This window comes from Gopherus flavomarginatus, chromosome 1, assembly GCF_025201925.1.
Source record: "Gopherus flavomarginatus isolate rGopFla2 chromosome 1, rGopFla2.mat.asm, whole genome shotgun sequence".
In the NCBI taxonomy this organism is placed as follows: domain Eukaryota; kingdom Metazoa; phylum Chordata; order Testudines; family Testudinidae; genus Gopherus; species Gopherus flavomarginatus.
In genome coordinates this window covers 95,617,308-95,629,468 of record NC_066617.1, presented here as the reverse complement: position 1 = coordinate 95,629,468, position 12,161 = coordinate 95,617,308, and the positions used below count along the sequence as shown (strand labels likewise).

The window sequence follows — 12,161 nt, the reverse complement described above, 5'->3', positions numbered from 1 at the left end:
TAAAATTGCCAGCAGTCTTTGTCAAGGTTCTGAATGTTGAGCGGGGGCTTTCCATCTCATGCATCTTCACCAGTAAAAGTGGTACTACGATTCAAATTAAGCCCTCAGTGAGTTTGCACATCTTAGCCAAGTTTAAGGTCCAGAATTCCATACTTGTCAGGGTAGAAAAAAACACCGCAGCACAAATGATTTCATGACCAGTGATCAGAAATAATAAAAATTCAGTCCTAGGAACAGCTACCTATGGACCTGACCTTTGTGCATGTCAGGGTGGGGAGAAAGCATATATCATCCGTGGAGGATGATATAGGTGACAAATCTGAGGAACTGTCCCAGACCGAGGTGTAATTAGAGGAGGTTTTGGAACAAATTGATAAAACTAAACAGTAATAACTCACCAGGAACAGATGATATTTACCCAAGAGTTCTGAAGAAACTCAAATGTGAAATCGCAGAACTACTAACTGTAGTCTGTAACCTATCATTTAAATCAGCTTCTATACCAAATGACTGGTGGATAGCGAATGTGATGCCAATTTTAAAAAGGACTCCAGAGGTGATCCCGCTAATTACAGGCCAGTGAGCCTGACTACAGTACCGGGCAAACTGGTTGAAACTATAGTAAAGAACAAAATTGTCAGACACATAGATGAACATAATGTATTGGGGAAGAGTCAACATGGTTTTAGTAAAGGGAAATCATGCTTCACCAATCTACTGGAATTCTTTGAGGGCATCAACAAGCATATGGACAAGGGGGATCCAGTGGATATAGTGTACTTATCAGAAAGCCTTTGACAAGGTTCCTCCCTAAAGGCTCTTAAGCAAAGTAAGCTGTCATGGAATAAGAGGGAAGGTCGTCTCATGGATTGGTAACTGGTTAAAAGATAGGAAACAAAGGGTAGGATAAATGATCAGTTTTCAGAATGGAGAGAGGTAAATAGTGGTGTCCCGCAGGGATCTGTACTTGGCCCAGTTCTATTTAACATATTCATAAATGATCTGGAAAAAGGGGTAAACAGTGAGGTGGCAAAATTTGCAGATGATTCAAAAGTACTCAAGATAGTTAAGTCCCAGGCAGACTGCAAAGAGCTATAAAAGGATCTCTCAAAACCGGGTGACTGGGCAACAAAATGGCATATGAAATTCAGTGTTGATAAATGCAAAGTACGGTACATTGGAAAACATAATCCGAACTATACATATAAAATGATGGGGTCTAAATTAGCTGTTACCACTCAAGAAAGAGATCTTGGGAGTCACTGTGGATAGTTCTCTGAAAACATCCACTCAATGTGCAACAGCAGTCAAAAAAGCAAACAGAGTGTTGGGAATCATTAGGAAAGGGATAAATAATAAGACAGAAAATATTATATTCCCTCTATATAAATCCATGGTACGCCCACATCTTGAATACCATGTGCAGATGTAGTTGCCCCATCTCAAAAAAGCTATATTGGAATTGGAAAAGGTTCAGAAAAGGGCAACAAAAATGATTAGGAGTATGGAACAGCTTCCGTATGAGGAGAGATTAATAATATTGGGACTTTTCAGCTTGGAAAAGAGACGACTAAGTGGGGATATGATTGAGATCTATAAAATCATGACTGGTATGCAAAAAGTTAATAAAGAAGTATTACTTACTCCTTCTCATAACATAAGAACTAGGGGGTCACCAAATGAAATTAATAGACAACAGGTTTAAAACAAACAAAAGGAAGTATTTTTTCACACAGTGCACAGTCAACCTGTGGAACTCTTTGCCAGAGGATGTTGTGAAGGCCAAGACTATAATAGGGTACAAAAAAGAACTAGGTAAGTTCATGGAGGATAGGTCCATCAATGCCTATTAGCCAGGATGGGCAGGGGTGATGCCCCTAGCTTCTGTTTGCCAGAGTCTGGGAATGTGTGACAGGGAATGGATCACTTGATGATTACCTGTTCTGTTCATTCCCTCTGGGGCATCTGGCATTGGTCACTGTTGGAAGACAGGATACTGGGCTAGATGGGCCTTTGGTCTGACCCAGTATGGCTATTCTTATGAGGAGGCATATTCTCCAAGGACAATGCTTGTAACACAGAATTCCAGCCCGTGATGCAGCCATCCAGTCCACCAGTGGGGAAAAAGAACTGAGAGATGAGGGAATTGCTCTTTCCAGATGATGGCTCTTCTTCACAACTTACAATAAAATTCATTCATTTATTCAGGAGATCAAGGTTCTGTCTTACTCCTGCTAACATTTCTCACCACCTCAGGAATTAGCTAGCATTGTATCTCGAGAAAATGGGGTTTCTTTAATGCCTAAGTCTTTTTCTTCAGGATTGAAGGGGCAGGGGAATGAGTGGGTGATGGTGGTGGTAGCAGCAGCAGCAAGAGGGCCTCTCATAATAAGGGGGAAAAATCTGTTCAGTTTTCCTTTACCGGCCACTGGAGGCTCTCCAGGGGATACAGGCATCTCCTGCCCAGGGCTCTCTCTTGCTCTCAGAGAGCTCCTTGCATGTGCTCCCTGATTACTTCCCCTCCTCAGAAAGAGGGAAACTCCCTTACCTCAAATACTTGTAGCCTCTTACTGAGATCTCCTGCCCAGCTGGAGCCTGCCTCCTTCACTCACAGCAGTGTATACATGTGAGAGAAGACACCTGGCAACCCTCCTTTGCTTAGGAAAGGGATCAAATCCTCTGATTTTCCAGTATGGGATGGGGATAACCCCTGGGTACAATATCAAGGAATGTCTGTCAGAATACTGAAGGGAATTCAGAGAAAAGCAAAAAAGAGTGGTGGAAGCCTCATGACTTCAGTCATTTGAAACAGGTTTGGACAATGCCCAGAGGAATATATGGGGGGACCAATCCTGCACTGCGCAGAGGAGAGGACAAAGTTTAAGCTCCTTTCCATATCTAATCTCTGCTAGGTCACATCCTCAAATATTCTCTTCTCTCAAATCACATTGTGGCTCCACACACAGATTACAGCAGATCCACTTCTCAGCCTCACCTAGATTTTGCCACGCATCAGTCTTCTGTCACATCTGTCTTCTGTCGTTTAGGGAAAACAGCAGAAATGAGGGAGCTGTGGATTTCCTGGGGGAGTGATGGGTCATTTGACTTCATTCTCAGAGGGGTGAGGTAGGATTCCAAGCTCCACTTCAGAGCTAATAACTGGTCAAGGCTCAGAGGAACCAACACAACACTTAGATAGCAAAAGTGTATTTACAAACTAACAAATCTTTACAACTTCCCTGAGAGGCCAGTTAACACCACTTGAATGCCAAGGGAAGGAGCAGAGATGAAAAGAAATAGGAGGGGTTATATCAGCATACCAGAGGGGGGAAGAGAAGATTAAATTTAGTTATGCAGAGGGGTCAGAGCAATAGCTTTTCATCGCTGAAGACCTGGATTCAAATCCTGTCTCTGATAACCACTGAAGTTACATTAGCACAGAGGTTTTCAAACTGGTCTGCAGAGCCTTTCCTAGACATCTGCAGAATTCAGTATTTTCAGAACCATGCAGTAGGTGCATCTCTTCTGATAATCCAGCTGTTTAGACTGCAAGAATGCTGCACAATTAATTATACATCTCTGCTACAAAAGACCAAGTCTGTAAGTGCAAGGGGGTGCTGTTCATCAAGACTGAGATGTATTGGCAGAGGTGCATGAGGGTCCAGCTGTAAAAAAGCATTGGGTGCTGTAGGTCATCAGGACTGAAGCACACTAAGGACCAGAAAACAGAATAGCAGGGATGCTGCAGGCTGTCAGGACGAGATGAATACAGCTCTGCCAATCAGGGTCTAGGAATGGAATAGCAGAAATGCTGCTGGTCATCAGAATGAGGTGCATTGGCAGCGCTGTGGTAGAGAGGCGCTTGTACAGCACCTTTATGCACCTTCTGTCTCCAGCGCTTCGTTTTAAAAATAGAACAAAAACACTACATCACTGTCAATAAGAGTCCAGTTGAATGTGAGTCAGTGCAGGGTCATTTTTAGCCAGACAGCCTTCTCTGCTGATTTCCTTGGAAGTCCCTTTTCCCTTGAGTGTGTATTTAATAAATACAGAAACAACGCAGTGTCATACAGCTTTTCACTGTCACTCTCTCCCCATCCTTCCTCCTCCAGACACATAGACTAACACAAAATGACGGTTTCCTGAACAGACTGAATGAGCAAAGACCTCGCTCCTTTCTTAATTGTCTGCATTCTGCTCTCTCGCTCCAGTCATATTATATCACAAAACTCAAAGCAGCCCACCCACTGCCCCTTCTTTGTCCAAAATCTCAAATGAATGGCAAATTGGACACAGAAAAAACTGCTAAATGGAACTGCAAGTTAACCAGCCCCCAACCCCTTGTCATTTTGAGGCAGTTCTTTGCTGATGCACCTACATGCTATTTTGCTGTCATCAGTTAAAAAGATGGAGATATTAAAAAGAAGGAATCATGTATCACAGCTCTTGAGAATGTGACCCCGAGGCCCTGCCCTTCTCCCTCCTTATGTATACACCCACCACATTCAAATACCAGCGCCCCCCCACCCCCTTCTCCGGTACCACTCTGAACCTGCAAAGCACACGCACACACCAACCCAAAAAAAAAAAAAAAAAAAAAACCCACCACAGCCACAAACCCAATAACCCATTTATGTCGGTTTCAAAGCTAGAGACAGAATGCAAGGAACAGCCAGCAGCTGGGGCCTTTGAAATGGACAAGAAAGAAGCTCACTGTGACCAGCCAAATAGGACTCCAGCTGCGTTCCTCTGAGAAATGGTATTAAGCGGTTTCCCTGCCCCTACCCTGCATCCCTCACTGCCTCCCTCCCCACACACGCTATCAGAGAATGCACCGTACAGCCAGAGCGTCACTGGGTGGCACACACACTCGTGTGGTCTGCAAGATCTGGCCTCTGCAGGGCAATTTTACACTCTAAACTTTCAAGAAGAAGAGAAATAAAGCCAATTTACTGTACCTTGCTGGCATGATTCTCAGCTTTCCCTGCTGCTTCTCCCCACCCCCTTCCGATTTATCTCAGCTACTGGTTTTATAAACCAAGAGGGTGGGAGTAAAGAGGAGGGGGCTTTTTTCTCTTCTCTCAGCCCCGTCTGCACCTTCTGCCTGAGCCTGCAAGTGAAGTCACAAGGCTGAGTCTGTGACATCACATGGAGTCTACAAACACTGGATTGTGACTTCACTGCAGGCTAGAACAGGGAGGAATATGAGAGGGGAGGGGAAAAGGCTCTTATTCATTACACATATCTGCAATAGTAACAAAGGGAACAGACGAAATGGCTGGCCATGGAAATCACTTGTATCAAATGTGCTCTTTTTTTGTTTTTTAAATAAAGTTTGCTCCATAATGAAAAATATATTTTCAAGGTGATTTGAATGGGAGGGGGAGAAAAACTGGAAGTAGTAAGTGCTTAGACCAAAAGTGATCTTCCTGTGCCATGTACCCACCCTGGAAACCCTCTTAGGACTGAAGTAAATTGATAGAACTGCTTGTGGGGTACCAAGTCTGGATTAGGAGGAAAGTGCTATAGGTCATGATCAAGGTGCACTAGGGGGTAGTGAAAGCTCAGGGCTGGAATTCAGAGGGAGGAATTCTGGGGAAAAGCATAAGATTGGAATGGCAGGGGATACTGCAGGTCAGGACTGAGGTGCATTGGCAGAGCAGGGAGGGTCCTTGCAATGGTCTAACAGAGGATGCTGCAGGTTAGGATTGAAAGTGTAATAGCAAAGATGTTGTAGGAGTGGGCTATAGGTCCAGGCTGGAATAATATTAATTAGCATGTTTAGCTTCTTCCATCCGAAGAGCTGACTCACTTTACTCTTATTTACTGGAATACAGGGGGTGCTGCAGCTCAGACTGAGATGCATCCACACAGCTGTATGTGGGGTTAGGCCTGGGAGAAGCCAGTGGTAGTGCCAGAAGAGGATCTTGTTCCCTGCTTGAGGGGTAGGTGGAGAGGATGCAACTGAGATTAGAAAGGGCAAACAGCTTTAGCATATACACTTTTATAAATTCACATTCATGAACTATCCAAGGACCAAGTGGCACCAAAACTAGCTGTAAAACAGAGGTAGGAGCATGGAAGTTTTCAAGAGTTGCTTACCAAGTCAGTAATAAAATGTCAAAACTCAGTATGATTTCTGATATTTTCAAGAACCAACAAAATATGCATAAGTTGTTTTGCTTTATTTGTGCTTTAAATTTAAGCCTTCTCCTCCGGCATAGGAAACCCAGTCCCTCAATGGGCTAGTGCATGAGCATCAAGAGATTAAAGAGACTAGTTTGGAGTCACTGTTGAAGCCACGTGAAATGCAAAAATTAAACAACAATCACTGTATAAAATCATTTTATAAAATTCTTAGAGAAGGACAAGGTGGGTGAGGTAAGATCCTTTAATGGACCACCTTCTGTTGGTGAAAGAGAAGTTTTTGAGCTCCACAGAGCTCTTCCTCAGATCTTTTACTTTAAATGATAAAAGTGGGTTTGTAAACAGGTAAGGACATTTACAAAAAAAATGTTGCCCTAAACAGTCCAGGGTGAGTCTCAGTGTCCCCTCTTCCATTTTGCAGAGGAGCGGAAGATTGTCTCTCATGGAATAGGCTGTGGAGTACATCCCAGTCAGGGGTACCATACAGAAGCCATGTCCCTCAGTACTATATCTGGACCCTAGCAGCCCTCCTCTGCTTCTTGACTCTAGAGCCATGCAACCAGGGATTCCCTTTGGCTGCAGATGCCCCTGGGATCCTTGTGGAAAAAATAATATACTTCCAGGCTGTATTATCTTCTTTTGGAGCATCTCTGCAGGGCCAGAGGAGGGACAATATCTATGCGCCTCTTGACCTGCCCATTTATTTGCCCAGCCTACGGTCTCCACCCCTTCTCCAGTTCAGACCTCCACAGCACATTCCACAAGGTGTGGAGGGAAAGGGGTGGGGAGGGAGAAAAGATACTGCTGTAGAATTGTCTGACCCTCCCTAGAAGAATGTTAAAGTTTCTCCTGTGCTGTTAGAACAAAAGTGACAGTGTTTACAAGGGGAATACACAGACAATATAAAAAGTATAACAAATCCCTGCCACACTTCAGTGGGGAGGAGGAAGAGCAGGGCATGGAATGAGAAGTGGAAGAAAAACAATCCCCGAGTAGTGGGTGTATTCACCACTGACCAATATGGAATGGAATCTAAACTACTCAACTATCTCATTAGGACCTGTACTGCTAACAGCACAGAAAGGTGTAGCCCAGGAGAAGGGGGCATAAAGGTAGCTATAGGGTAACTTGTACACTCCTAGAATTCTAGACTGTAATGGAGACTGGTGTGGCCCCTTCGAACCAGAAGCTGCTCTCACTTATGGGAGCTTCTAGGCTGCTCCACATCTTGCAACAACTCAGAAACACTGCTACAGGGATTACTGCAGGAACTCTCAACTCCCATTCCAGGCATGGTCTTTGCCATGGGGAAATTCTTCCCCTGCTGGCAGTGGGTCTCTTATGACCCCTGTATGCCAGTGCAGTGTTAAATGGGCTGCAATGGGGGGAGGGAAGAGAACCCCACCTATCTCTAGTAGTGGGGGCTGTGATTTAGAAATAGAATGATCTGCTGTGTATCCCTACCATTACTATGCTGTTCTAAATGGCCTTTCAGCGGAAAGCCGACTGGTGCAGAGGAGCACAGGGTTTGGATGGAGACATCCCTTAGGGATGAATTTATTAAAGGGGGAACTCCAGATTCAGTAAAGAGGATAGGAAAGAAGTTGGTGAAGTACAGGAGTTAGTGAGGAACTGTCAAACGTAAAAGGAGTCCTATTTAAATATAACACATGAAGGCAAGCATGTGAATTTTGACAAATGCTAGAAGTTTATATACTAAAATGGGTGAATTAGAGTGCTTGGGATTAAATAAGGATATTGACATACTAGGCATCATGAAAACTTGGTGTAATGAGGATAACCAATGGGATGCAGTAATACCAGGGTGCAAAATATATATTAACAACAGAGTAGGCCACACTGGTGGAGGAGTGGCACTATATGGGAAAGAAAGCATAGAGTCAAATAAAGTAAAAATCTTAAATGAATCAATCTGTACCAGAGAATGTCTATGGATAGAAATACCATGCTTGAACAATAAGAGTACAGCAGTTGGAATATACTACTAATCAGTTGACTGGATAGTGACAGTGATTGTGAAATGCTCAGGAAGATTAGAGAAGCTGCAAAAGGCAGAAAATGCAATAATAATGGGAGATTTCAACTATCCTCATATTGACTCTGCATATATAACCTAAAGAAAGGATGCAGAGATAACATTTCTAGGCACATTAAATGGCTGATTCTTGGACCAGTTCTCCTGGAATCCACAAGGAGAAAGGCAATTCTTGATTTTGTCCTAAATGGAAAGAAGATTCTGGTCCAAGAGGTGAACATAACTGAACCACTTGGTGATAGCAACCATAATGTAATTAGAATTAACATCTGCGTTGGGGGAAAATGCCAAAAAACCCTACCACAGCAGCATTTAACTTCAGAAAGAGGGAACTACACAAAAATTCAGAAGCTAGTTAAACAGAAATTAGAAGGAACAGACACAAGGGTGAAATGCACAGAAACTGCATGGAGACTATTTTAAAACACCATAATAGCAACTAAAACTAAACAGATACCCACAAAAACAGTAGGAAGACAAATAAATGCCACCATGGCTAAACAGCAGAGCAAAAAAGAGATGGTTAAAGACAAAAAGGCATTCTTTAAAAAGTGGATGTCAAATCCTAGTGAGGAAAATAGAAAGGAGCATAAACTTGGTTATCAAGTATAAAAGTAAATAGCTAAGGACACAAAAACTAACAGCAAAAACAATATATATATATATATATATATATATTTTAACATACAATAGAAGCAGGAAGCCTGCCAAACAATCAGTGGGGCCACTGGACAATCAAGGTGCTCAAGGAGCACTCAAGGAAAACAAGTCCATTGTAGAGAAGCTAAATGAACAGAGCCCTGTGTGGATACAAAATTTGTATCCACATCCAATCCACAATCCGCAAACATGATCCGCAGATATAAAGTGGATATCCACAGATTTGCAGAGCTCTATAAATGAATTTTGCATGGATACAGGAGAGATTCCCCACATCTAAGCCATTCTTCTTAGGTGACAAATCTGAGAACTCTCCAAGGGCTGGTCTACACTATGGGGGAAAATCAATCTTAGATACGCAACTTCAGCTACGTGAATAACGTAGCTGAAGTCCAAGTATCTAAGATCGAATTACTCACCATCCTCACGGCGCGGGATCGATGTCCGCGGCTCCCCCTGTCGATTCCGCAACTCCATTCGGGTTGGTGGAGTTACGGAATCGATATAAGTGCGTTCGGGGATCGATATATCGCGTCTAATCTAGACGCGATATATCGATCCCCGAGCAATCGATTGCTACCTGCCGATACGGCGGGCAGTGAAGACGTACCCCGAGATTGAGCTGTCAGTAGAAGTTTTGGAACAAATCGATAAATTAAACAGTAATAAGTCACCAGGACCACATGGTATTCACCCAAGTTCCTTCAGAACTCAAATAGGAAATTGCAGAATTACTAACTGTGGTACAGAACCGATCACTTAAAACAGCCTCTGTACCAGATGACTGAAGGATAGCTAATGTGAGGCTGATTTTTTAAAAAGGCTCCAGAGGAGATCATGACAATTATAAGCTAATAAGCCTAACTTCAATACCAGGCAAATTGTTGAAACTACAGTAAAGAACAGAATAATCAAACAAACAATATGTTGGAGAAGAATCAACATGTCTTTTGTAAAGGGAAATCATGCCTCTCTAATCTAGCAGAGTAGGGTTCTCAAACTTCATTGCACCGCGACCCCCTTCTGACAAAAAGAATTACTACACAACCACAGGACGGGAGACCAATCAGAGCCAAAGCCCCACTGCCCTGGGCAGGAGGGCCAAAGACAAAGCCCAAGGGCTTCAACCCCAGGCGGCGGGGGCCTGTAACCTGCGCCTTGCCATCCAAGGCTGAAGCTCTTGGGCTTTGGCCTCAGGCCCCAGCAAATCTAACACCAGCTCTGGCAACCCAATTAAAATGAGGTCCTGACCCACTTTGGGGTCCAGATCCACAGTTTGAGAACCACTGTATTAGAATTATTTGAGGGAGTCAACAAGCATGTGGACAAGAGTGAGCCAGCTGATATAGTACACTTGGATTTTCAGAAAGCATTTGAAAAGGTCCCTTACTAAAGGCTCTTAAGCAAAGTAAACAGTCTGGGATAAGAGGGAAGGTCCTCTCATGGATCAGTAGCTAATTAAAGGTTGGGGGCGGGGGGGGGAAGAGTAGGAAAGGTCAGTTTTCAAAACGGAGAGAAGTAAATAGCGGAGTCCCCCAAGAATCTGTACTGGGACCTGTGCTACACAATATATTCATAAATGATCTGGAAAAAGGGAGAAACAGTGATGTGGAAAAATTTAGAGGCAATACAAAATTACTCAAAATAGTTAAGTCCAAAGCTGACTGTGAAGAGTTACAAAGGCAGCAATGTGGCACATGAAATTCAGTGTTGATAAATGAAAAGTAATGCATCTTGGAAAAACATAATCCAAACTATACATACAAAATGATGGAGTCTAAATTAGCTGTTACCACTCAAGAAAGAGATCTTGGAGTTACTGTGGGTAGTTTTCTGAAAACATCTGCTCAGTGTGCAGCGGCAGTCCAAAAAGCTAAGAGAATTTTATGAATCATTAGGAAATAGCAAATAACACAGCAAATATAATCCCATTATATAAATCCATGGTACACCCACACCTTGAATACTGTGTGTAGTTCTGGTTGCCCCATCTCAAAAAAGGTATATTAGAAATGGAAAAGGTACAGATAAGGGCACCAAAAATGATTTAGGGATATGGAACAGTTTCCATATGAGGCGAGATTAAAAAGACTGACTTTTCATCTTGGAAAAGAGATGACTAAGGGGTGGTTATGATAGAGGTCTATAAGATCATTAATATTGTGGAGAAAGTGAATAAAGAAGTGTTATTTACCCCCTTCACATAACACAAGAACCAGGGGTCACCCAATGAAATTAATAGTCAGCAGTTTTAAAACAAAAAAAAGGAAGTACTACTTCACATAAGGCACAGTCAAACTGTGGAACTCATTGTCATGGGATGTTGTAAAGGCCAAAAGTATAACTGGGTTCAAAAAAGAATTAGATATGTTCATGGAGGATAGGTTCATCAATGGTTTATTAGCCAAGATGGTCAGGTTTGCTCTGGGTGTCTTAAGCCACTAACTGCTGGAAGCTGGGAAAAGACAACAGCAGAAGGATCCCTCAATAATTGCCCTGTTCTGTTAATTCCTTCTGACGCAACTGGCATTGGCCACTATCATAAGACAGAATAGTGGGCTAGATGGACCATTGGTCTGACCCAGTATGGCCTTTCTTATAGAGACAACTGTCCAGTCCCATAGATATGTTATACTTTTTATATTGTCTGTATTCCCCTTGTAAACACTATCACTTTTGTTCTAACAGCATAGGAGAAGCCTTAACATTCTTCCAGCCCTTTCCCTCCTGAGGTTCACTGTCAGCCCATTCACCACAGATATGCAGCCAATGTTAGGGTGGCAACATGGCAGCCCTTCTGTGCCAATCATGCTATCCAATAGCATTAAGCAGGGGGAAATGAAGGAGAAATAAAAAAATAAAAATAAAAAACCAGAAATTAGAGCAGGGGTGCTTTAGGCTGGCCCAAAACGTACACAGCGGACTTGGAATTTGACCAGGATACTGGGGCTAAAGCCTCTCTACTCTTGTACAAAGTGCCATGGGAGCTAGTGGGATTGTGAGTATTCAGGGTATGTCTCATCCAAAAAAACAAGAGAGAGAGCAAGGAATCAATGGGTTTATTTTCTCACACTGTGATTGTTTTGTTGATGTGGAAAGGTAATTAAAAAAAAAAAAGTTCCAATTCTGAATGAGCCTGAGAATTCCCAGAGCCCGAAGGCTGCTGCTTAGAGGCAGATTAATCACATTGAATTCTCCATCTAGATGTTGCACGCACTCCAAACTCCCACCGCTAATAGCTCTAATATTCTCCTCAGCATGTGCATGCTGCTGGAGTTATGTTCCAGGAATATTAATT

At 42.9% G+C, this 12,161-nt stretch overlaps 1 protein-coding gene across 2 annotated transcripts in view; it reads right to left on the bottom strand.

Moving 5' to 3' along the window:
• TCF20 (transcription factor 20) overlaps positions 1 to 12,161 on the bottom strand; it is a 217,912-nt gene that overhangs the window by 130,675 nt on the left and 75,076 nt on the right. The window contains exon 1 of one of the 2 annotated variants that reach the window (XM_050953669.1): positions 4,959 to 4,979. The exons of the other annotated variant lie outside the window; for it this stretch is intronic. The gene's annotated coding sequence lies outside the window, so the exon portion shown is untranslated. Of the gene's footprint in view, positions 1 to 4,958; positions 4,980 to 12,161 lie in introns of those variants that run through there. 2 annotated transcript variants of the gene reach the window in all.